The sequence below is a fragment of the Limanda limanda genome, chromosome 3 (genome assembly GCF_963576545.1).
Source record: "Limanda limanda chromosome 3, fLimLim1.1, whole genome shotgun sequence".
NCBI lineage: Eukaryota > Metazoa > Chordata > Actinopteri > Pleuronectiformes > Pleuronectidae > Limanda > Limanda limanda.
In genome coordinates this window covers 19,170,730-19,194,637 of record NC_083638.1, presented here as the reverse complement: position 1 = coordinate 19,194,637, position 23,908 = coordinate 19,170,730, and the positions used below count along the sequence as shown (strand labels likewise).

General features: G+C 39.5%; 1 protein-coding gene across 1 annotated transcript in view; it reads right to left on the bottom strand.

Moving 5' to 3' along the window:
- The window catches only part of LOC132998374 (CUB and sushi domain-containing protein 1-like), a 297,197-nt gene that overhangs the window by 261,730 nt on the left and 11,559 nt on the right, over nucleotides 1–23,908 (bottom strand). The gene's annotated exons all lie outside the window — the stretch shown is intronic.

The window sequence follows — 23,908 nt, the reverse complement described above, 5'->3', positions numbered from 1 at the left end:
ACGTGTTGATAAGCCATTACATATGAAAGAGCTCTGCATCAACACCCTGATCTCCAGTGCAAACAAGAATGCCCCCTTCTGGGGTGGAAGCCACTTGTGCCCCAGCTGAAAGACTTTGTGACTTGACATCTTGACTTTCTCATGTTTCAAAAAGTGACTAGGGGATCCACAAATTCAATTTTCAGTTATTATGCTTTTCATTTTCTTGTGCACTTTTTGATACAAGCAGAGCAGAACATCTAAAAGCATGAAATTACTAATTTCACTTTTGAGTGTCCATGAAAGTGAACAAAGTGTCATGTAGTGTAATATCACAAGTTCAGAAAGCCACTTCTCCTTGTTTCATGGCACACACCAGTAAACAACAAGGAAGGTTAGAAGAGACAAAAATAATTGATTTGAATTTAAAAAAGAGGACAAAATAAAAGGGAATTAAAGGCAGATATTTGCACAGGATTCAAGTGTTAACAAAGACCAAGGACAGATGAGGGATGGGGCGACACAAAAGAGATGACAGTGAAAGTAAAAGAGGAAATGTGCCAGAAAAGGAAAGTTGTTTTAAAAAAATTAAGGTGGACATAAAACTAAAAGAAATAGGTAAGAGGAAGCCGTGTAAATAATATGCACCGCAGAGGACAGCGACAAAATGAACGATTTGAATTCTCTGGCCTCAAAGCAAGGGCACAAAAGACGGAGAAGAATGGATGACGTGAGAATATGAAAAGAGACGAATGGAAAGAGAGATGCTGGGGAAGAGAGGAGATGGAAAGAACTGAGGAAGGAAGGGGGGAGAGGGTGTGAGGTTTAAGGAGAAACAAGGTAGTTAAATACTTTAGTTTACAATTTGTTAAGTTGTGTTGATTATTACTGTCGGTGATTGTTTGGTTCATAAATATCAGTAATAAGAAAAAACCCAGTAGACTTTTGTCGAAAAGGTAATTCCTTCAATTGTGGATCATGTTACATTTACCTTCACACCCCTTGAATCCCGTCTTATCATTTATGAGCTTAGAATCATATATTATAAATATGTTTTACGATACAGGGGATTTCATAAGAAAGGCATTTATTTCATTAATAGTGTAAGATCGTCTACTTTTTCCCATTGTGTGCAGATTTTTTAGTACACCATCGATAGTCTCAAGTACAAAGAGAATTTCCTGGTCAATGGTTGGGACTAATCACCTTGATGGAATACAGGGGGCAGCAGGTGCATCTCACGTGGATGTACTTCAGTCAGACAACTCCCGTTCAAATGTTAATTACAACACAAGAGCATGGTAGTGTTTGGCGTCTAGGCTCCGACTTAATCAGTCCCTCACATATTATAACTTAGATATGATGGGAGTGATGAGCAAATATTTATAACCCCCCGTTGGAGCATACAAGAGGATGCTGGCTCAGTCCGTTTACATATCACGCGTTAGATCACAAATCAGCCTTCAGGCAAAATATATTGTGTAAACTGAAATACAAGCATCACTATCCTTTTTTCTTTTCTGTCTGTCTTTGGGAATAAAATTACTCTGATTTGTCTCAAGCTCAGGTAAGAAGTCAAGTAATTGCGTGGCTGTCTGACACAGTATTGATGGACTGAAACGGTTCCAGTGTATATTCCTGACTATCTCTGTTTCTATATCTCTTTTTTTATCCGTCTATCCAGCCGTGGGTTTTTTCTGCTCTCTTTCCTTCTTAGATTCTCGCCAATGCAGCGAGCCCCCTGATCCTGCGGCTGTTTGACATTTATACAAAAATAAGTCGGCCGAGTTTAGACTATGTGACCGTTATCCAGTCGGTCAACTGTTCCACCAGTCAAGCTCCTTATGTAATCAGGCAGCCACTCAGTGATTCCAGCCAGTCGGGCTCTACAGTAAAAGCAGCCAGCTTGTCCGTGTTCCTTCCTGTCGCCCCGTCCATCTGTCTGACTGCCCATCTGTATCAGCCTGCTTAACAGCCCAACTCTCACGCTGCACGCCAGTTTACCACACTGTCGGAACGTCTCATGTTCACGGACCCTCACATGCTAAGAGTACTGCTCAGATTGGGTGCTGGTACAGGGCTAATGCATGGCATGATACTGGGTCAGCGCTATTTTTATCATCATCACATGACCACACTTTTCACAGATTAGACAGAGTCAAGGAAAAAACTTGGCATAAGTGTAAAGGAGTTATTTCCTCAAAAGATTGCAGCTGGTGCAGATTGGCAGCATTTCAGATTTGTACAATATGATAACAGATACCCAGAGGACTTCGGTAAAGCTGTGGGTAAGATTTTCCTGAAAAGACGGACAGCTGGAATATACAGCTGGCAATACTTGAAAATTGGCATTCCCTATTTGGAATCAGTGACCCTCTAACTGGGGCCCAAACATGACCATGGAATAATTATTCAAATCAGGAAAAGAGCAAATCATACAAGCATCAATGTGAGGTGGGAAACCCCCAATGAAGACCAGTTGAAGGTTGTGGAAACAAGCATATACTATTTACAATATGTCGGATATTGTTGCAAGAATACAATTCTTGATTTAGAGCGTTGTCCTTGTGGAAAGACACAGTGAAGTGCAGCTGCCATGTTGTGTCATGATACTCTATTATACAGCAGTAATGCCCAGACACTAAACCCATTTAGCAGAATTAGTCTCCATTCCCAAATCCCTGCTCGGTCAGGGCCTTTCTGTGTGGACTTTGCATGTTCTCCGGCTTGGGTTTGCCTGAACGATATTGTCTCTGTGTGTTGGGAATGGGATTGGCTCAGGCCAATGGGGATTGGCCCAGGGATTGGCTCAGCCCCCCCAGGTGACACTCATAAAGGCTGAGCAGTATAGATGAGGTATGGATAGATTCTCCCTACACTTGACTTTACTGAAGGTGCAGCAGTATTCGTATTACCATGGTATAACAATTGAGGGTTATCATACTTGGTACATAAGCTTATTATCAGTATTGAATATATTGTAATTTGCACAATGCACACACTACTCTCCTCATCAACTGCTTGTCACACTCAGTAACTGGCACCTCTACAACACTCACACACACACACACACACACACACACACTCGAAGAGAAAAAGCTGAGGGGGGCAAGACTAATTATCTCTTTCCAACAAAATCTAAAATAAGCAGCGTGGGATAATTTCGAATCCCAAAATAATGAACATGGGGTTCACTACGAATTCTTTAGCAGAAGGGGCGGGTCATCCAATTTATTAATTTGATCTGCGCTAGTAATAGTGAGGAAAAATGTTCACTAGTTACACACTCAATCCGACTCAGTGCACTAAGGCCTGTGTGGTGAAAAGCTCTGATTATAGGCGTTACTGTGTTTATATTCATGGATAAACGGGATGTCACCTCATCTGCAACAATGAAATTTAAACAGTGTGTTGTGTCATAATCTGCAGGAAGAACTTCTCTCCCGTCTGCAGGAGAGAGAGAGTGTGTGTGTGTGTGTGTGTGTGTGTGTGTGTGTGTGTGTGTGTGTGTTTGTGTTTGTGTTTGGGTGTGTATTCATGTCTATCTGTCTCTGTTTCTCTTGTATTGGCAGAAATTAAAATATAAAATAATCCTAGTGGTGTTTTCACTAGTGTGTTTCATCTAAATTGTATGAATTGTTGTTTTCTTGACGCTAGATTGGGCCCATTATATTAAATACCCAAACTGGACCAACTGCACACCTTGTGAGTTTCTGAAGGCAACCACAGGTTATCTATCATGTTTGGAGGGGGAGGGGGAGGTGAGGGGTTTTCACCTGCATTAAGTTCTATAAGTGTTGATCGTATTTAGATGAAAAATGGCTTGTTTAGCAAAGAATAGACATCTGAGAAGCAGTTTGGTTTCCATCTCAACAGCACTCCTCTGTCAGTTGAGTGAGCGGCTAAGGAAAGAGGTTCACTACACATTTAATAATGCAAACACCAGCAGGGCTTAGGCCTCACTGTCCATGTGCATGAAACGTATATACTGTGCCCTGGTTCATACAAATGTGCCATGGAAAAAGAACCGATTTCTATTTTATTACAATGCTCCTCAAAGATGGCATTGTTCAATTTTATATTTACTTATCGTCACAGATAACAGATTATTCAAGTGCACTCTTCAGGGAATAATTCAAATAAAAGTTATTCACAGCAATCCAACTTAATGTTGCCCTTCGTAACTACAACAGTTACACATTCAGATAAAAGCCTGATGACCTTTGACATGTTCCCTCAGACCTCTGGTAAATTTCGATCTCATGAGTGGTCCACCAAGCAGAAAATCTATATAACTTTTATACTTTTAGAGTTGGTTCAAACAGCTTTCTGAAGCTCTCTGTATGTCCGCCAGCCCATTCGCATGGAATAGATTAAATGTGAAATAAGGACAGCATTGATGTTTCACAACTAGACTCTGACCTTGTCACTCCCTTCAGGAAATAACTAAGGAGGGAGTGGGGGACGACATCACTAACTTCCCCCTAAGGAGGAAGTGGATGCAGAGGCTACATATGCAGCCATGGGTGGAATTCGCCTTTCAAATGCTTTAGGAGTCAGGTGAGTGATTCGGCAGCAGCTCAAGAACACAATAATTAAAAGGCTACCATGGATATTTTGCAGGAAGAAAAGGCAGAATTGACTTGCTTATATAAACTAGTTCATAGGATTCGCTTCATTTTTGATGGGTCATAATTTGGCATACAACAAACAGTAAATTTATGACTGTGCTACTTATGGAACTACAATGGCACCCATGTCAATTCTTCAAGGCCTGACAGTCCCCTTATGAAAACGCATTAAAATTCACTAGATCCAGATTTTTACTTGGATTTCTGCATCAAATTGCACACACTCATAAAAATCAGTCTCCTAAACAGACTTGACTTTTCCCATGAATTGTTCTCGCTCAAATAATGAATAATGTTGTAAAAGTTCTCAGTGTGTAAGAAAGTGAAAGAAAAAAATTCCTGGATGTACCCCCAAATACAGATTCGCACAAAAATTTAATGGATTCTTCCTTGGGTCATGTCCCATCCCTTCATACACTTTTTTATGGAAAATGTGGTATTTTCTGCATAAATTGGCTAAATATACAAATGCAGATGAAAAAAAAACCTCCTTGGCAGAGGTAATAAAAACATCTATTCTAATTCTCCACACGGAACACTACAATGACAAAAGAATGGAGAGAGGATGGCACTTATTTGGTGACCGCTCTAATGTGCTTGGCTGAGACACTCGACCTTCGACTGCTCTGGTGAAGCTGGAACAATGGCTGGCTGTGATGGAAGCTCATTGTTCTAGAATAAGAGAGCTAAATGAAGTGGAAAAACATAGATGAGTTTTTTACTGCCCACGTCCAGCCAGGCTCATCACGAATACTCAAAACCTAAAACCTTCTTCCTGGGTTGTGGATTTCTAAGAATGGAGGAATCCAGTTCCTAACGCAATATGACTGAATTCCACATTCCGCTGTATGTTTGATGATGAAGCTCTATCCAGTATTTATTTTTACGATTTTCTCTAAATTGCCCTTCCTCTACAGAAAATATTTCCTATCATATGTGGCGTTTAGGGTATTGTATTTCTGCGCCCTGAATATTACTCAGTTCAGCTACTCCGGCCGCTGAAAGACCTTCACGACTAGATTGTGGGCTGATTTCCCGTCTTGCCCGTCTAGTCTGTTATACCAATTTAAACTTGTTTTAGAAAAAAAAACTGCCTACATCACCAACCTGGGCCGATGGCAGCACGGACTAAATCCACATTGTATTGCACAAGTAATGAAGCAATATGACAATGTAATTAACGTAGTTCATGTTTACTTGTATATTGTGTTTGTTTATAAAATGACTAATGGGGCTGTAGTGTCTGATAAGCAGTTCACATTTAACTGACGAGCTAAGGCCGGGAACATAAAGACTCAATATTTGAAGAGGCATGGAAGACTCAAAGCGGTTACAGCAAACAATGTGCTAATATAGCAAAAATGTTGATTATATGCCAACATGGAAAAATTAAAAACACAATGTGACGCTCAGGTGTGGTGCAGCCTCACTATCGGCTCCTTCTTCTACATATTGGCAGTTGGCAAACAAGATTATGTGCGCATTACTGCCACCATGTGGACAAGAGTCACTACTTGAACGTTCATTCACTCTTCTCAGAAGGTATATTTTTAGGTAAAATTTGGTACACAAATTTCAGAAGGGCGGTTGGATTATTATCCAATCTGATTTTCTTTTCCAACCCGACTCTATTAAAACAGTGCGTTGCCATTTTAAACATTGAGCTTGAACTTTACATAATAAAGGCCACTTAAAAACCATGACCTTTCAAACTATGGAATCCATGGACAGTTTACACAAAGGGTGTTCACTGAAAAAATAGTATTAACTATTCTGAGAGACTGCAGCAATTCATATCTTGGTGTCCTCATATATCTACTTGTTCTGACATCTGGAAAAAAACACCTGTCACACTCAAACCAGGGACATGACCAATGTGAAGCCATAAAACAAACATTACTATTTCCCACCACAGTCAGACAGAGCATTTGGCCTCTTCTTGCCAACACTAGATACACCTCACACTTGTACAGTAGATGTATGTCCCAGGCGGAAACTATTTGTTTCTCCACGTCATTCTGGGGGTATTATCCATTTTTTAACTCTGCCTGGCGGAACACTAGTCTATCAGTGACACAACACTGTTCAGAGTAAATGGATAGACGCTAGATAGATCACGCTTGTAGGAGAAAGCAGAGACAAAGAGAGAGGTGGGGAGAGATAGCCTCAAGTATTTCATTGATGAAATCTTGAAGAGCTGACCTCATTGAAAACAATTACCAACCACATGTTATTTTAATTAGAAACAGCAAAAAAATGGATGAAGACAGAATGGTATTAAGTGGGAATTTGGAGGTATCTGTTTTTAAATCTTTAAGGGATACCTATATACATGTATCACAAAGAAAACATAAAAATTATTTATATATATACATACTTTGTTCATGTCAAGTTGACCAAAAGTAATTCATTGAATGTAATGTATGAAGAGCAGCAGCAATACAACTAAGTATAAAGAGAAGTACTGCCCTGCAGCCAGTGTAGTTTCCGTCAACATCATTTTTTTCCCAGACTCATATGAGATCCCTGTAACCTTTGACCACTGGAATTGAATCAGTTCTTCTTTTAATCCAAGTAGCTATGGGTAACAATTTGAAAGAAATTCCCTCAAGGCCGTCTTGAGAGATCATGTTTAAGAGAACAAAGAATTGATTTGTGAAGCCACTGTGACCTTGACATTTGACCTCCATATTCTGACAAGCTCATCCTTGAGTCCAAGTGAATGCTTGCACCAAATACAAGAGGATTCTCTGAAGGTGATACTGAGTTATCATATTCACAATGCATAATATAAATAACAATATAAATATTCAACTCAAATTGAATTTAGCTCCTGTAGGTGGTGTCACTATGTAACAACAGGACTGTGAGTTTTTGCAAATTGCCCAGAGACGCACACAAAACACTAAGAGCATTTATTTTAGTTAGTTTTCTCCATGTGCTGCGGGAAAAAAAACCAAGGCGAAATAGAAGTAGTTTCTCTGCTTTCACATTTGAGACACATTACTTAATTCGTCTGAAATTTTCTCAAACCCCACTGGATGATTTTTTTTAAATACACCAGGCCTATACTAAACACAAGTAGGTTGGTATTTGGAAGATTTAACATTTAAAGCCAACAGTGAACATCTGAAACAACTAAATAGCATGTTTTCATTTTCTAAACACATACTTAATTAATTAAACACATAAGGGAGCAGTTAATGAAGATATTAATTAGTTTTTATAAATAATTAGTTATCTGCCGTAATTGTAGACCCCTGGCTATGGAACAATTTGACCCAAGGCTAGCCGCTATAGCCTGAAGCTAACCTGTTTAAACACCAGCTTTAAAGACTGGTTCTAAAATAATTACTGAGATACTTTGACTTGACTTTTCACAGGTTTGAACATGTTTCAAGCAGACAAATGGAGACTTAACACACACACACTCAAACGTGTGTGTGTGTGTGTGTGTGTGTGTTAATTAACTTTCTTCTCAATTGATAATGTTCACTGATTTAGTTTAACACCATGTTTTTTCCACATGAAAATACCAAATCAACATTAAAAATGTACTCCAACTAGTTGAAGGTATATTTATGAAGACTGGAGCCTAAGAGCAGCAATTTCCTTGCTTTAAACCATCTTTTCAGAAAATGCAAATGATGACAACTTTAAGTTTTTCTAGTCACTGTGATTTGCAGTATGCTAATTATGGCAGGAAATAAAATCTAGAGTCTCCTTCTCATGACACACAGTTACAGTTTGGGTACATATCACATCTTCCTTGAATTAAGTAAATGCCGCCACAGTATTTTTCCTCATGAATTGCAATTATGTAAATTAATTATATTAGAAAAGTGTATCGCATTGAAAATGCTAATATCTTTGAAAATGTTGAGTAAAGTTACCATAATTTTAGGTCACTATAGATAAAAAAAAAAAGCTCCACAAAATCCCAACAGGACCAATTTGTCTGAGCTGTGTGAGGAACAGGAACTGAGCAGCAGGGTATTATGAACAGGCAGCTGGCATCAAGCCACTTCTCAATTGGTTGTAAACCAGTGTTTTTCAAACGGTGAATCTGGCACTAGCATGGGTCACTGGTTGCTTCAAGTGGGCTCTTACAAGATGATGCTTATTGAATGGGGATCTCAGGTTGAAACAATGGGTTGTGAATGGAGGTCCCGTGTGATCACAGCACTGATTTGCTCCTGGATGACAAGATGAGGAAGAGCATATCCTCATTGGACCATAAACGCAGCAGCTGCTTAGTACCAAATTGTTAGACATAAAGTCTTCCTGCTGGGACAAGATATTTTCTCCCATCACCACAAACAAAATCATCTAACCTGCAATGTAAATTGCATCTGACAGAGTCCACAGCAAAGAATTGTAAAAAAAACAAAACAATGAAATGTATATTAATTATATTCTGTAGGCATTAAAACTTCAAATGTGAAAATAGAGGTTTAACTGCAACTTAGAAATGCCCATTGTGCCAATACCAGCAGCAAAGGTTTACAGGTATCCAGACCGCTGGCTTTCATCCAGGACCCTGGGTCCCTCAGACTAAAGCACTTTCTCTTTCTGTCTCTGTAAAAGATTTCTGCCCAACTGTATTTTATTAGTGTGTCCTGGGGACATTGGAATTTAAGTTGCTGACCATGTCATCATAATGTTCCCCATATTTCCTATCAGTTCTCCACTTCAATCCAATATAGACCAAGAAAAGAAACAAAATGACATACAATAGTGTCTCCATCCCTCTGTCAGACTCACATATTGTGTGTATACAAATCACTAGTGCACATGGCAATAGTGGAGACCAAAAATGGCATCAAGCCCACAGCCTGACATTGGCTCTTATCCATCAGTAATGTGGAACACTTGGAACAAAAACAAAAAAAAAGCTAAAAGTTGTGAATGTGAGTTGTGGATCAGTGCCAGACAGTGGGGCTCCTGGCAAATCTGCTCATCCATTTGAAAAGACAACAAACACCCAAAGATAGAAATATTGTGATTGTGTAACAAGGATTATAAAGATGCATCTTCCATGGCGATCACAGAAATCAACCAAACCTTGCACTTTGTTGTTCATATTGAGGCAATTCTATTAATATTTTCCAAAGTGTTTGAATTAGGGCTGTCAAAGTTAAAGCGTTAATCTATGAGATTATTGTGACCTAGATTAATGCGATAAAATATTTTAACGAAGTTAACGCAGCTTTGTTTACATCCGGTGTGCGTAAGAAACTTCAGCTCCCGTCTGAATGAAAGCACAGCAAACTGCACAAGGACAGCAAGAAGAGTTGCTAGTTCAAGATGTTGCCACCCGGTGAAATTCTGCCTTGGAGGTTATCAAACGGATCCAGCGAAACAAGGGTCCGCTCGCTGCTACCCTGGCTCAGCGCTGGCTGAACTATATTTCTTTTATTTTGCCGTGTTTGTCTTATTTTGAAGGCCCACAGCAGGAACTTCTGGGGATTAGTGTAGCAGCGCACCCTTTACTATCTCAGAAGCAGATTCCCCCGGTCTGAGTGAGTTGTGTCGCTCTGTCTGTTAGTGTTTTAGTTAGTTTCTAATGGTTATTTTAGTGCATGAAACTGGTTTAGTAATATGCAACTTTTCTTTTGTAGATAACTGTGACTGTGTCCCATATGTTACAGAAAATAAAGTTAAACTGTTTCACTAAGCCTGAGTCAAGTGAAGTGAATGAAGAACGCAGCAGTGCAAACAGAGACCGTCACACAGGCAACTCCACTCTTTCCGTCGTCTCATGTGCTTTTTTTAAATCTTCCTCGAACTGTGTGTGTGTTTGTGCGCCTGTTCGTGTCTGTAGTTCTACTCTGCGCTGCTGAAGCGCCGCGCAGCGCCAATAATATCACATACTTTTGCTGTTATCAGCCTGCAGTAAAAACCGCATTTAATCATTTTTTTCAAGCATATACTTACTTGTTGCTCCAACATAAACTGCAACAGCGTCCCAACGTTTGTATTTTTGCCTCATATGTGCTGAGGATCATACAGCTCACTTTACTTCTCCACTTCAATTATTAATTTAATGTCATCCATCTTCAAGAACTTCTCCGCTGTTCGCTCCGTTCAATGTCGGGTGTGGAGGGTAAATTACGTATTCTCCACTCAAGCCTATGTGGAGAATACGTATTCGTAATGGTGTCTCAAATACACCTTCTTTTTTTTTTACCTTTTACTAATCTGGATGTTTCACTGAAGAAAGAAGCAGTGTTATTGTTTCCAAGGACACTGTTGTTTCTAAATATTTTTTTTTACACAATTTATCATACATGATATTTAACGACCTGGCTGCCACTTTATAGGTAGGTGTTATAGGCCTGAGTCTCTTCGAAAACACAGCATTGTGTAAAATACAGGCTGTCTGAATGATTACTCGTTAATTCATTAGATTTAGTCTTTAGAAGAAAAACAAACTTTTAATCGCGATTAATCGCGATTAATGAATTTCAAAATGTGAGATTAATCAGTTAATTTTTTTTAATCTATTGACAGCCCTAGTTTGAATGTAATGTACTATCCTGTTCATACTATAGACTGTTTATGAAGATGGACGTTAAGACGGCTCCCCAAAAGTAAAGCCAAAGCATCTTGATCAACCTCTGGTGGCTGGCTTCAGTACAGGTCATAAATCCCACAGCCTCAATGTTAATGTATAAAACCTGGACCAAACTAAAAAGGCAAAGTACATGTCATATAAATGTTTCTCAACGAAAATGTTTTTTGAAAATCTTGGGACATAAATATTCCTTCTGAATATAAATTTAGAATGCAACATTTAATAATCTTTAAGTATATAGGTAGGTGGGTTGGCTGAAAACACTAATCAATAAGTTTATATAAGATTTTATATTCCACATTAAATATTTTCAAATAAAACGCTTCCACAAATCTTGTAATTTGTCTATTTTTATATGTTACCATGTAAATATCATGCCTGATTAACATTCAAAATATAAAAAGCTTTATTGGCAAAAAATGATTACTTTGTTACAAGACATCTTAAAGGTTAATCAAAGACATATGTTTGTTATTCCAACACATGTATATTTGCATGTTATGGCTGCTTGATTTGAATAAAAGCAGCTGTACTTTTAATCACTTCTTGGCTTCATGACATCAGTCACATTGCACAGGCGCATGGAGTAGCCATCATATCGGCTGACTGCCACAACGTTGCAAACGACGTTGACAAATGCAGTTCACAAATGCCAACTGCTATTTGCAACAGCGTTAGTATAAACCAGCTGGCATCACAAACGCAGACTGCCATTAACAACGACATTTATAAATGGCGGCTGGCAATATTAAAACATGATATGGCAAAGAAAATTAGAGGAATAATTAGCTCTTTGGCTTTTGCCTATGATTTAAACCACTGCACAGTGTTTTGGCATCAACTGTGCAAAACCATTGGATTTGCACTAAACTGGCCATCTCGGATCATTACGACTTCCAACAATGTGTCTGTTAATGTTTTCACCGTGTGTGTGTGTCTGTGTGTGTATCAGACACCTCTCCACAGACAAGCAGTTCCTGTCATCGCATTAGAGAATGTAGGTAAAATCTATGAATTTGTGTATAATTTAGCAGATAGATGCTATTAAAACTGAAATGGCCTCAGTTACGAAAATGGTTCGTCCACTGTCCGGAGACATGTCGATACGACAGGTTGGCTGATTGTATCTGATCTGTCAGTGGGCGGGGTCATCTTAACTGAACTGAACTGAACTTAAAACTTGTTTCACTGAGTCAGGGTTCTTCAATGTGCAGACAAATACAAGACAGTTAGATAAAAGCATGAAAAACTGACCGTTTAGTTGGTTAATATTTTAACACTTTTGCTTATCTCTTTGTAATTTTCTGCTTGAGTCTCTTCTCTCTCCTTACAATTCTTCTGATTCTCTCTCTCCACCACACTCTCTCTATCTGTCATGTAGTGCAGCATAGTCAGGCTATAGGAAACTGTTCATCAAAGTGCTCACAGGTGAGCAAACATTGCTGTTGCACACATACACGCACATGAACACATCTAGCTGCTTTACCTGAGATGTATTGCTATATACATCACAAGGGCACACGCTCACTCCCACACACACACACACGCACACACACACACACACACACACAGTGCGGTGCTTCCCATCCCAGCAACACACCAACACATCAATTTCACACTCTTAGTCTCACACAGAGATTGGTCATGACTCCCCTTGAGAGCAAAGTAAAAAAAACAAACACATATACAGACACAAATATATAAAGTACATACACACAATCACCAAAAAGTAGAGACGCAAAACAGAATCAGATCTTCTGAAACCATGGCTCATTGTGAACACATGTGCTGATATAAGAAATTGTTATTCTGGGCAAACAATGAACTACAAACACATATACTGGGCAGTTTGTAATGTAATATAATATAATTTAATATAATATAGTATAATATAATATAATGTAAAATGACCCTATGTTACCACATCACATTACCGAGACAAATGCACACATTAAGCAAACACAGGCTATTCCTGAGGCAATCATTTAAATGCTGTTAGTGAGAAAACATTAACATCCATGTAATGTACACCATGACTCACTGTCTGGACATATATGTTTGTCTGTGTCTCCATGTGTTTATGCACGGCTGGGAACTTCAACATATATAAACATGTAATCTCCCTGATGGTGTGTGCATGTGCATGTTGTGTGCGTTTGCATTGTTTTCTGAGTGTGTGTCGTGAGTAGAGTGTATGCATTGTTTTCTGAGGATGAATGTGTGTGTTTGACCACATTGAAAAGCGTATAATCCGGCGCTGTGGGCAATATCAACAGAGAAAACCACTGGGCTAAAGTAGGGCAAGCTTCCTTTTAAAACACACACACACGCACACGCACACAAACTAACACAAACACTGCATCGCCAATCCACTGTGGGGGAGAAAAGCATTATTTGACAAACCATTAAAACTGATTCTCTATGCTTCTGAGAGACAGTGCGAGAGAGGAGAGAAAAGGAGAAGGACGGATTAGAGAGAGGAAGCCAGATTTAGGAGACCCCCCCCCCTCCCTCCTCCTCCATTCCCTCTACTACATCCTCGCTCTCCCCATCTCATTCAACCCCCTCCTCCCTCTGTCAGGTTTTGTTTAGCAGCCTATGACATGTGTCCTCTAAATGCCTGTGTGTTCGTGTGTGTGTGTGTGTGTGTGTGTGTGTGTGTGTGTGTGTGTGTGTGTGTGTGTGTGTGTGATGTCGGTGAGGTAACTGAAAGACTGACAAGGTGTGAACATTAAAAGCTTCTCCTGACACATACACCCACAGGCCTCAGGGAAGGGCACCTTCACACACACCTTGATGCACATGTGCATATACACATCCATACAGTGGGGTCAAAGGCCTGACACACATAAGACACTTACGTATACACATACACACACACACACATTTGATGTGTAAGAAGACCACGTTATTGTGCAGCTCATCATCAATCCAAATCTCTACAGTCACATAGCTGCATTTCAGTGTGGATACCAGATCCGACAGTTCACAACAGGTCCTGGGAAAAAAAGTTTGGGTCGGGTTTGAGCCAGGTTCATTCATGCTTTCTGAGACAAATTAATTTTGATTGGTATTAGAGTTTGACACAGGTTAGGTCAATGTACTTGATTTTTTTTACACTTATGATGCCTGTAGGAGAGGAAAACAAGGAGTTGGCTCGGGTACAGACACAGAAACCTAACTGCCTATCAGCTTTAGGCCGGCATTTAGTTTGCTCTTGGGCTCGGACAGAAATGGGGGGGGGGGGCTTGAGTAGAAGAAATCTTGGTTAATGTGTCTGCATGCAATCCTGCAAATAGAATGAGGTTGGACTCTGAGGACTGAAAGTAAGTACAAACACTGGCAATAAAACAAAAGGTTGGATTCCTGTGAAATAAAACATGCAGCTTCTTGCTCAGCACATTTGCTGGTGTATAAAACATGACTGACATAAAAGAATCCCCCCCCCCCCTCCTTCACACACATACTCATCCACGTTTGATTGATTTCCACCCTTCTGTTGCAGCTGTAATCCGTCACGACGCTTCCCATCCGAGAGGGAGAAGCTGGACAGGCTGCAGTCCTGTTTCTTGAGAGGTTTAAATTCCCAGTTATCACAGATTTGGAGTCCTGAAGTAATTTGCATTTTTGGGATATAAAGTAATCACTGTGGATTGTGTCATATTGTCATCTTTGAGCTTTTTTTTGTCTATGCAGCTGGGTTAAAAACAGCTGTTTTGAAGTCCTCTTCTAACACAAAATGTTTGCTTGTTTTTCACTTCAGTTGGATGTCTGACCCTGGAGACCAGTGTCAGGAGTTCAACTAATAAAGGCTAATTTGCAATTAAGGGGCCAACCAGATTTCAGCTGGGGTTCTGGTGCCCCCCTGGCCGCACCTCCGGATGGGCCCCTGGCCTGAAGAGGATCATTAACTCCTTAACTTACATTACACATCAATTAGTATATACTTAGAAATGGCTGGAGGTGGAGGTGGGGGCACAGATGATATCCTGCCAGCCGTGACACGAGTTTTGAGAGGAAACCATCACAGTGTCCGCTAAATAAGACACTAAATGGTTTTTATTTTATTGACCAGGACAACACTTACGTATTCACCTTTTTAATTATTCAAAGTAATCAGCTGCTAAAATGACAAAAGCCCGAGGAACGAAAAAAGAAGAATGTGGTCAGATGTCTGATTTCATTCTGTGGAAATACTGTAGCTGTGATATGAAATTAGCTCTGCTTATAGCCGGAGAACGATTCAACATTAGTCAGTGTTTACTGTGACTCGGTTGTTCTTACCTTCAAAATGACTCATACACTCAGAACCCACGCACAGTGTCCAATTTAACACTGATAGATAACAGAAGTAAAGAAATAGGAAATTATGCATCTTTCTCTCACGATTCCGTCCTTTTTTCTATTTTTCTTTACCTATCGTATGAATCTGGTTTTAGCAGGAGATGTCATTTGATTTTTGAATTTAATCAGTTGGGGATCAGTTGGATCTAAAAGTCTTTTACCCTCTCTGCACTACTAAATGTAGATCTCAAATCAGCGGATCAGACTTTCCCTTTATACAACATCATTCAAATTAATTTCCCTTTAGTTTGTCTCGGCCCGTATTTCACCTCCCTCTTCTCATCTTTTGCTCTTTCCTTGTGAGAAAGTGACAAATCAAATTGAATCGTCCAAATCGAGGGACAGATCAAGGGACAGGAAATGTAATATTCACACACACACACACACACACACACACACACACACACACACACACACACAGACACACACAGACACACACATACACACACACACGTTGAGCTGAGTTATAGCAGTAAAGTGATAGCTTGTGGTATAAATTAAGCAACTATGGGAAATGTGACCAGCTTCTTCACACACACACACACACACACATGCACAAACTGGTGGGAGTATACAATATGGTATAGGCAACATTTCAATATTCATGAGCTAGAAATCAGTATTCCCTAAAGACATTTTTCTAAATCCTTTTTCACATGGCATGTTGGTGTGCGGCTGTGTGTCTGTGCGTGTACATTTATCCATTGGTGGCAACATACCACATTGTATTTATATTTTATTCTATCCCCTGCTCTTTTCTCCATTCATGCTCCTCGTCCCTTTTCCAAGAAGACTGGCCCAGTTTTCTTTATAATTTAAATCGGATTGAAACATAGACATTCAACTCTGGAGTCAGTTTCATGTTACAGACGGTAAAATGGGAAGAGAGGAAGAGAGAGGACCAAGAGAAAGAGAGCTCCTTTTTAAAGATTTAGAATTTCAAAAAGAGGCAAGTCATGAGGAAACCGTGGTTTCCCCCACTTTACCTGGTCAGGCCGCCCAGGTATATGCATGACTTCCAAAGCATATTTCGGCCCTGTTTTATATTTTTCTATCCATCCAACCTTTAGTTGTGGACAACCTCTCTTCGCTCTTCCCCTCCCGTTCTGGTGTCATGTAAGAAGACAAGCTAGGTGACGCTAATCTGTCAGCTGTCACTCCCCATCAAAACTCCTCTTCAGTTTCTATAGCAACCTTGTGGTCTTTTGCAGGTGAGAAAAAAAAGTACTAAAAACCATGCTGCATGTGCTGAAGTTGGCTACAGGGCTAAAATATGCAAATCCTGCTGACTCATTTGCTGATAGGAGATTGTAGTGTAGTGGGTATTTTTTTACTCCACCAAAGACTAACTCATGGACGCCTTTCATGTCTCTGTGAGCAGTGTTGATGTCCACTGGTGAGATTAGTCTGTATATTTCATGGAAGTCAAGATAAAGTCATCTTATAGGTAAATACACTTTCTCCAGCACCAAAGTTTTTCACAAAGTATATGCAAAATCCCAACTCTTACAGTGACGTATGCAGGGTTTGTCTATTTTTGTAGCCGTGTGCACGAGTGATCTGTCGACCCTTTCTGGACGCCCTCGGTTATATTGTGCACATATAGAACTTGAAAACAAAGGTTCAGCAGGGCTCATCATAACCTTCTGTAATTCACACAGTGTGAAAGACTTCAACACCACGCACAGTGTGGACATATACACTCACACACAACAGTAACCACCACAGAAAACAGTCATCCCACTCTCCACCATCCTGCAGCCCATATAAGCAAATTTGACATTTAAATACTCCCACCATACTGTTCTCCACGGTCCCCAAACATTTATTATTATGACTATATCTGAATAATAATAAGATCTGAACCTTTTTGAAAGAAAAAAACTCTAATGTAAGAGAACAGTACAGATCAAACTTAGCTTGATCACATATTCTGTGTTGAGGTATGTAAAACAATATCATAGGGCATAAATCTGCAAGACCACAACTCTGCCATATTTTTTCTCCAGGTGAAGGAATAGAATATTTGCTATTTGGGTCATTAAGGTAATATTTATTTACATGTATATATATCTTGTAAGGGCTTAAAGATCAAATTATCACTACAGTGTGTATTATGCATTAGAGCTTATCAAAAAAAGTATTTTTTACATTGTTTATAGTGATATTTTAGTTGTATTGATTGAACTGATTGAGTGTTTGTGTCAACAGCACCTCGATAATGCAGAGACTCTGGCTCCATAGTCTGTGAATACATCCAGTCACTGATTCATCACTTCTACATGTGACCTCTTGCTCGTGTTTAGAATTTAATAAAGCAAAAGTTAACTTGAGAGCCTGCAAACCATTTTAAAACAGAAAAATAGTTTGTTGCCTTCCTTCCACAGTGAGTTCACAGTGGGAGGTTTATACACTTAATTATTTTCAGAATGTTCCCCAATCATTTCTGTTACTTGAGTTCCCTTCTCAAAGTGAAAACCTTTTCATTCCATTCTAACAGGCCCACTGCTCTGTGTTGTTAGTCTGCATGTTGTGTGTGTGTGTGTGTGTGTGTCTGTCTGTCTGAAACAAGAACAACTTTCCGATCAGGGACAAAGCAGCTAGCACAGAATCACTGTGTGAAGCAGAAAACGATGGAGGAACGGAGAGAAAAACTCAGCAAATAAAAGAGTGAAGAGACTTTAAAATAAAGATGAGGAGCCATCGACAGTTGAAATAGTGCACGAGTAAAAACGGCGGACACGTAAAGTCCGAGGAGTGGTTAACAGGAGAGTCTTAGCAAGCAGAACAATGGAAATAAATCTGAGAGATGGATTGAAGGAAACACTGTTCCATCCCATCGTGTTTTTCCTGTCAGTCAGCAACATATAAATAAAACCAGTGCTTCTTTCTCTATACACAATGATTTATGAGGAAAAAGCCACAACACCTGGCCTGTAAAGCTTTTAATGAATAAAATACGAAAGAATTAGAATCTAAAGAAATCTATAAAAGCTATATGGGGAAATTCTTTCGTTTCTTTAGCCTACATTTCTTGTAATTGTAGAACACAAAGAAAATACACTTTATTTTCAGTAAAGTCTTACTTTTGGTCAGCCATTAAACTCAAAGTTTTCAAAGTGTGAAGCATTCAAAAAAACTGTTATTTCCTGATGTTTTAATAAAATGAAAAGCTAGAAAAGAGGAGAACATCATTTGCTATTTGCCTCTGATATCAAAGCACTTTCCTCTCTGTACTTTGATGTATCTGTAGAAAAAAAAAAGATTCTTTTGGAGGCATTTCAAACTCTGGCTTTTTACAAGCCAGCCTTTCTACCTTGATGTGTCTGAAACAAACAAACATTTTTATATCAGTATTTTCAGGAAGTGTAGATTCCATATTACCGCTCAGCAAACACCCAAAGGGGATAAAAACAACGGGAGATTTTCTGGAAATGCGCCAGCTCAGATGTTTAAAAAAAGAAAAGGTGACAGCCAGCCATTCAGCCAGCCATTCAGCCAGCCGGTTAGTCAGTCAGTCAGTCAACCAGAGTGGAAAGGAGAGCCCGAGGCCTTGTGTCTAAATGCCTGCGCACATTACATCTTATGATGTATGATGTTTTGAAATGCAAAGTATAAATCAACTGCTATGCCTCAGGGAGAGAGCTAAATAAGAAAGAGTTAGAAAATGGCTGTTACAATACATCTGACTGTTGCCTTGTAAATTCTGAGTATCACAATGTGTATTTACCTGAAATTTCACCAAATGCCCCCGCGTGGAAATAATTACATGTAACATGATTATTTATTTATCACAGTAGGAACGTCATTGTTTCAGGTTTACTTCAGATGAGGTAATTCACACTGCAGGAGCAACAGCAGCCACATGAACATCATGAGGATGATCTACTTAACATTAGCTATAGATATAAATGAATATAACTACTCAGAAACTCTACCATTGCTGACGATAATTCATCAATTCATTAATCTTTCATTATGCTACAAACTGCTAACCAATATTGTGACTCCTCGTATTTTTCTGATGTTCTCCGTTATACGTGGTATCTATTGCTATTTATACATTATTCTGTTACATTTACATTTTCTTCTCTCATGCTAATACAGATATTTTGGAAAACAAACTGTTTTCTTCTGTTTTTGAGCCTTGCATGCACATGCTGAAATCACTGACATTTCTGGGACTACAAACGCTGCCTAAAGTGCAGATACAAAAACCCCTGGTTCCAACCTGTGTAAGAGCTCACTGAGCATGCTCGCAATGTTCCTCGCTGGTATTTTATAGATTGTTGACGTGATCGCCACCTAGTGGCCCGGCATGCTTGTATGATCATCTAGTTGTTTTTATGTTCTTGTCTAAATGAAGATTTATGAAAAATGAAGGTTGCATAGACAGTGATTTATTTTTTGTTGTACTGAGGGAGAAATATCTGTTAAAAAATATCTGCAGAGTGGAGACAAGGCCTCGGTGTCTTCCACGTAACAATAATTGTCAAAAGAGCAAAGCAGAAATGCAAGGTCAACGTGTGCATGTCCAATTCTAACAAGAGTTTAAAACTTTACTCATTTACACAACTTTTACAACAGCTGTGACATTAAAATTTAGAGGGATGACAGCACATTTAAAGTATGACTGTCAAAAAAATTACATCCAAGGAAACAAAGAGCCGCATTGAAACATTCATTATTGATAAATATCATTAATATTGAGGTAAATCCTCAGTGAAAGAAAGTCATGAAGTCAGTGAATGAGTATAATGAAGGAGAAGTGCTCGGTATTTGTGGTTTAAATGTTGATTTGTATTAAAAACAGGGAGAAATAAATAATTCAAATATCCAGGGGGAAAAGTACGGCACAATTATGAATATCAAAAAGTGAGGTGCACCACAATGATGTTTCCCTCTCCCTCTTTCTCAATTTCATTGGGAATTTTTGTGCCAAGAGGCATTGTACTGTTGTTACTTTAGTAACACATCAGCTGTCAGTCACTTGTGCATAACCTGTAACTATCAACAGCAGCAATTTTCAGGCAATTAAAATTACAACAATAACAGAAAAACTAACCTGAAACTCCAAGGGTCTAGGGATGTTTTGTTATGAAGCCGGATGTTTTATGTTTCTGTTCATTTTTAGAGATTAAATACTGTCCGTCCGGTGGTCAGCGACTAGAACTATTCACTGTAGTTCCTTGTTTATCTTGAATTGGTGTCTTTTTGCAGAAAACACAGAAACATCTGCGTGTGTGTGTGTGTTAGTGTGTGTATGTGTGTGTGTGTGTGGACAAAATAAATCAAGTTTAAAGAGCGATTTATCAGAAACTAATAATCTTCTATTTGCTGCCATCCTGTGGTAAATCTTGTACAGGTGTCCTTGAAGGAGTGCCAGTACAGGGTGACATCACAGCTGGGTGTGGTCACTGTTGTGTGGTTTGTGTGAAGACTGTAACCATTAAAACAAAAAGTGAACTCTTTCAAGTGAACTGCACAATCCTTAAAGTCGGAAAACCTTAAACTATAAGCCGTCAATCAGACTTTCTGATGTGCTCCAGTTCAAACCCCCTGCGGATGTCACCATCTTGATCAGAAGTGGCATTTAAGAGGTTGTACTAAAGGCAGGCGTATAAATCGGTTGAAGCTAGGGAGCTTGGACCAGCTTTTGTTTTCCATTTTCCTTTTTTCCTCCAAACAAATTTTTTTGAACCACTTTTTTTTGGTTTTAGAGCTCCTTCATTTTAAATATGACCAGAAATGCATTTAAAGAGATGCCACATCCGTTCTCAGCGCAGACTGAAATATTCAATATGTGCTACATTACTAAAATGCTAAATCATCACAATGATATTGCCAAAACTGAGATTGTAAATCTTGATGAGCTATATACAGTATATTTTGTGGTGTATACGCAGATTCTAACCTTTTGAAGTCAACAGAGAAGATGTGATAGGACCAACCCACTTACACCAATCAGTAATACACTTAGGATTACGGCCAACACCTCCAGAGCAGGAGTTCCTAAATTTCAAGAATTGTGACCTCTGGGTTTTGAAGTACACATTTAAATCCATTTGAAAATTGAGGTGCTCCCATATGAAGATGCTTCAGTTGGCCTTTTCCTAACCATGGCCAGAGGATACCTCCCCAGATTTATGATGACAGGTCAAATCGTTCTTATTTCTAAGAGTTTATAAACCCCACACTGTGCAAAAAATGTCTTAGTGGGAGCCGGCCATCTTTTTTGAATGATATCACTTAGTTATAATGGAAATATTAATCTGAAGTATGAACTTTGGTCAATTCCAAAAGGTTCCATTCAATTTACCGTTTGTGACAAACAGATGCCACTTATTAAAAATACACACAGTCAGTTGTGGAGGAAGTACTGAAGTTTAGTACTTAAGTAAACGTACAAGTACCCAGGAAAATATATACTTAAGTAAAAGTAAAAGTTCTACATCAACAATCCTACTTAAGTAAAAGTAAAAAGTACTTACTTTTAAATTTACTTTAAGTATTAATAGTAAAAGTACTCACGCAATGGGTTGTCTTTTAATGTCTAGGCTGTGCCATTTTGATAAAGAATGCAGATATAGCTACTGGTAATACTCATGCCTCTACAGATGTCACTACTAGTAATAATTATAAGCAACAACATTTGTTTATTGGAAAGATTGGTGTACTTATTGTGCTTACCCTACTGTAATACTGTTCACACTCTATCTTACAATTCTGCGGATGACAAGTTTTCTACCAGAGATTATCTGCAAAGTTAATACCATTAAGCCAAACCATAAGGACATTAACTTAGCATAGCAAGAACTACGCTTACCTCGATATGCTATACATTTTAAGGCGAATTCTTGAAGGCTAGCAACTCCTTTTTTTGAAGGAGACAGGAAAAGCATTGAAACCTCCACAAGTCATTCTTGGGGCCTTTGAACTCGAACATGTCTTTTAAATAGGGCCAAGGGTGGCTCATGTTGAATAGGCAGTAAGTCAGGCTGTCTGTTGAATGTTTCAGCAAAACAGGCAAGGTTGTAGTGCTGCTGCCAAACGCGCTGTTGCCGGTATGGCCTGCCCCATTAAGGAACGGGCCCAGAGTGTGACGTAGTGCACCTGGGTATTGTGGGAAAGGCGCAAGAAGTGTTTGAATACAAGAGGTGAACAACCACCTAGAGGTGATGAGAGTGTTGCTCCGGTGGACAGTTAATAAATAAAGTGGCGGCGTTAAAACTAAAGAAACGTCTCCTCCTCCTTTTTCACGGAATGGTCCGGACGGCTGGTTACCGGCCACTGTGTTTGACTGTGTGTGTGTGTGTGTGTGTGTGTGTGTGTGTGTGTAACCCAGATGCGGAGCCTCCGTCGGCCCAGCGCTAAACAGAGTAGCTGATGGTTAGATAGTGATCAACTATGAACTTTAACAGGAAGAGTGGAAATGTTTGTTGGCGTGTGTGTGTGGCTGCGTGTGCACGTGTGTGACTGTGTGTGCGCGTGTGGGCCGCTGGCGCTTCAGTCAGCGGCAGAGTGAGGGCATGCAGCGATCACGTTGGGTGGCCGGAGCTTGTGGTGAACTATTCATGAGTACACATGTCACTGAGATTGCTCTATCCAGTCGGGCTGTGTTTTGAATTGTTGTGTTGTCACTGGATTTCCTCACACTGTTTTTTAGTACGATGCTTCCATGCTCTATCACTGCATACACGAACTAAAGTAGAAACTCAGATGTTTCAGTGAAGTTGAACTTCTGTGACAAGACTAAATCGGGATTCACGGTAGATTAAACTTTTACTGCAGATGGGAGTGGAATTAATTTTAACAGCAATATTACAGACAGAGTGTGTGTGGCGTCTGTCTTGCAGATACTACTCATGTTGTGGGGACCTAAATGAGTTTGCATTCACACTAGGGATGAGTGTTTATGTCATGAAGCATTACATATTAAGGTGAAGTCATGCTTTATTGTTAGGATGAGGTCAGGCTTAGGGTTAAGTAAGGAGTTATGGTTAAGGTCTCCAGGAAATTAGTTTAAGTTAATGTCCTTTGAAGTTTAGAGACAAGGCTGTGTGTGTGTGTGCGTGCGTGCGTGCGTGCGTGCGTGCGTGTGTGTGTGAGATCAAATTCCTAGAGACAACCTAAGCAAAGCTCAGCTTGAAATCTGTCCGCTGCCCTTCAGTTTTCTCTTCCATGTTCTCCCTCTCTCGCTCTTCCTCCCTCTCTCTCATGGCGTCTCTGTTACTATCTCTCAGTGTCTACCTGTAACTCTCTCCTTCTATTGCTTCTTCTCTTTAACCGCATCCCCTCAGCCCCCTGCTGTGTCTCAGCAGTAACAGGTGTTTGGTGAGGCAGGAGGCCTGTGGATCTAAATGTTCTCATCAGTCCT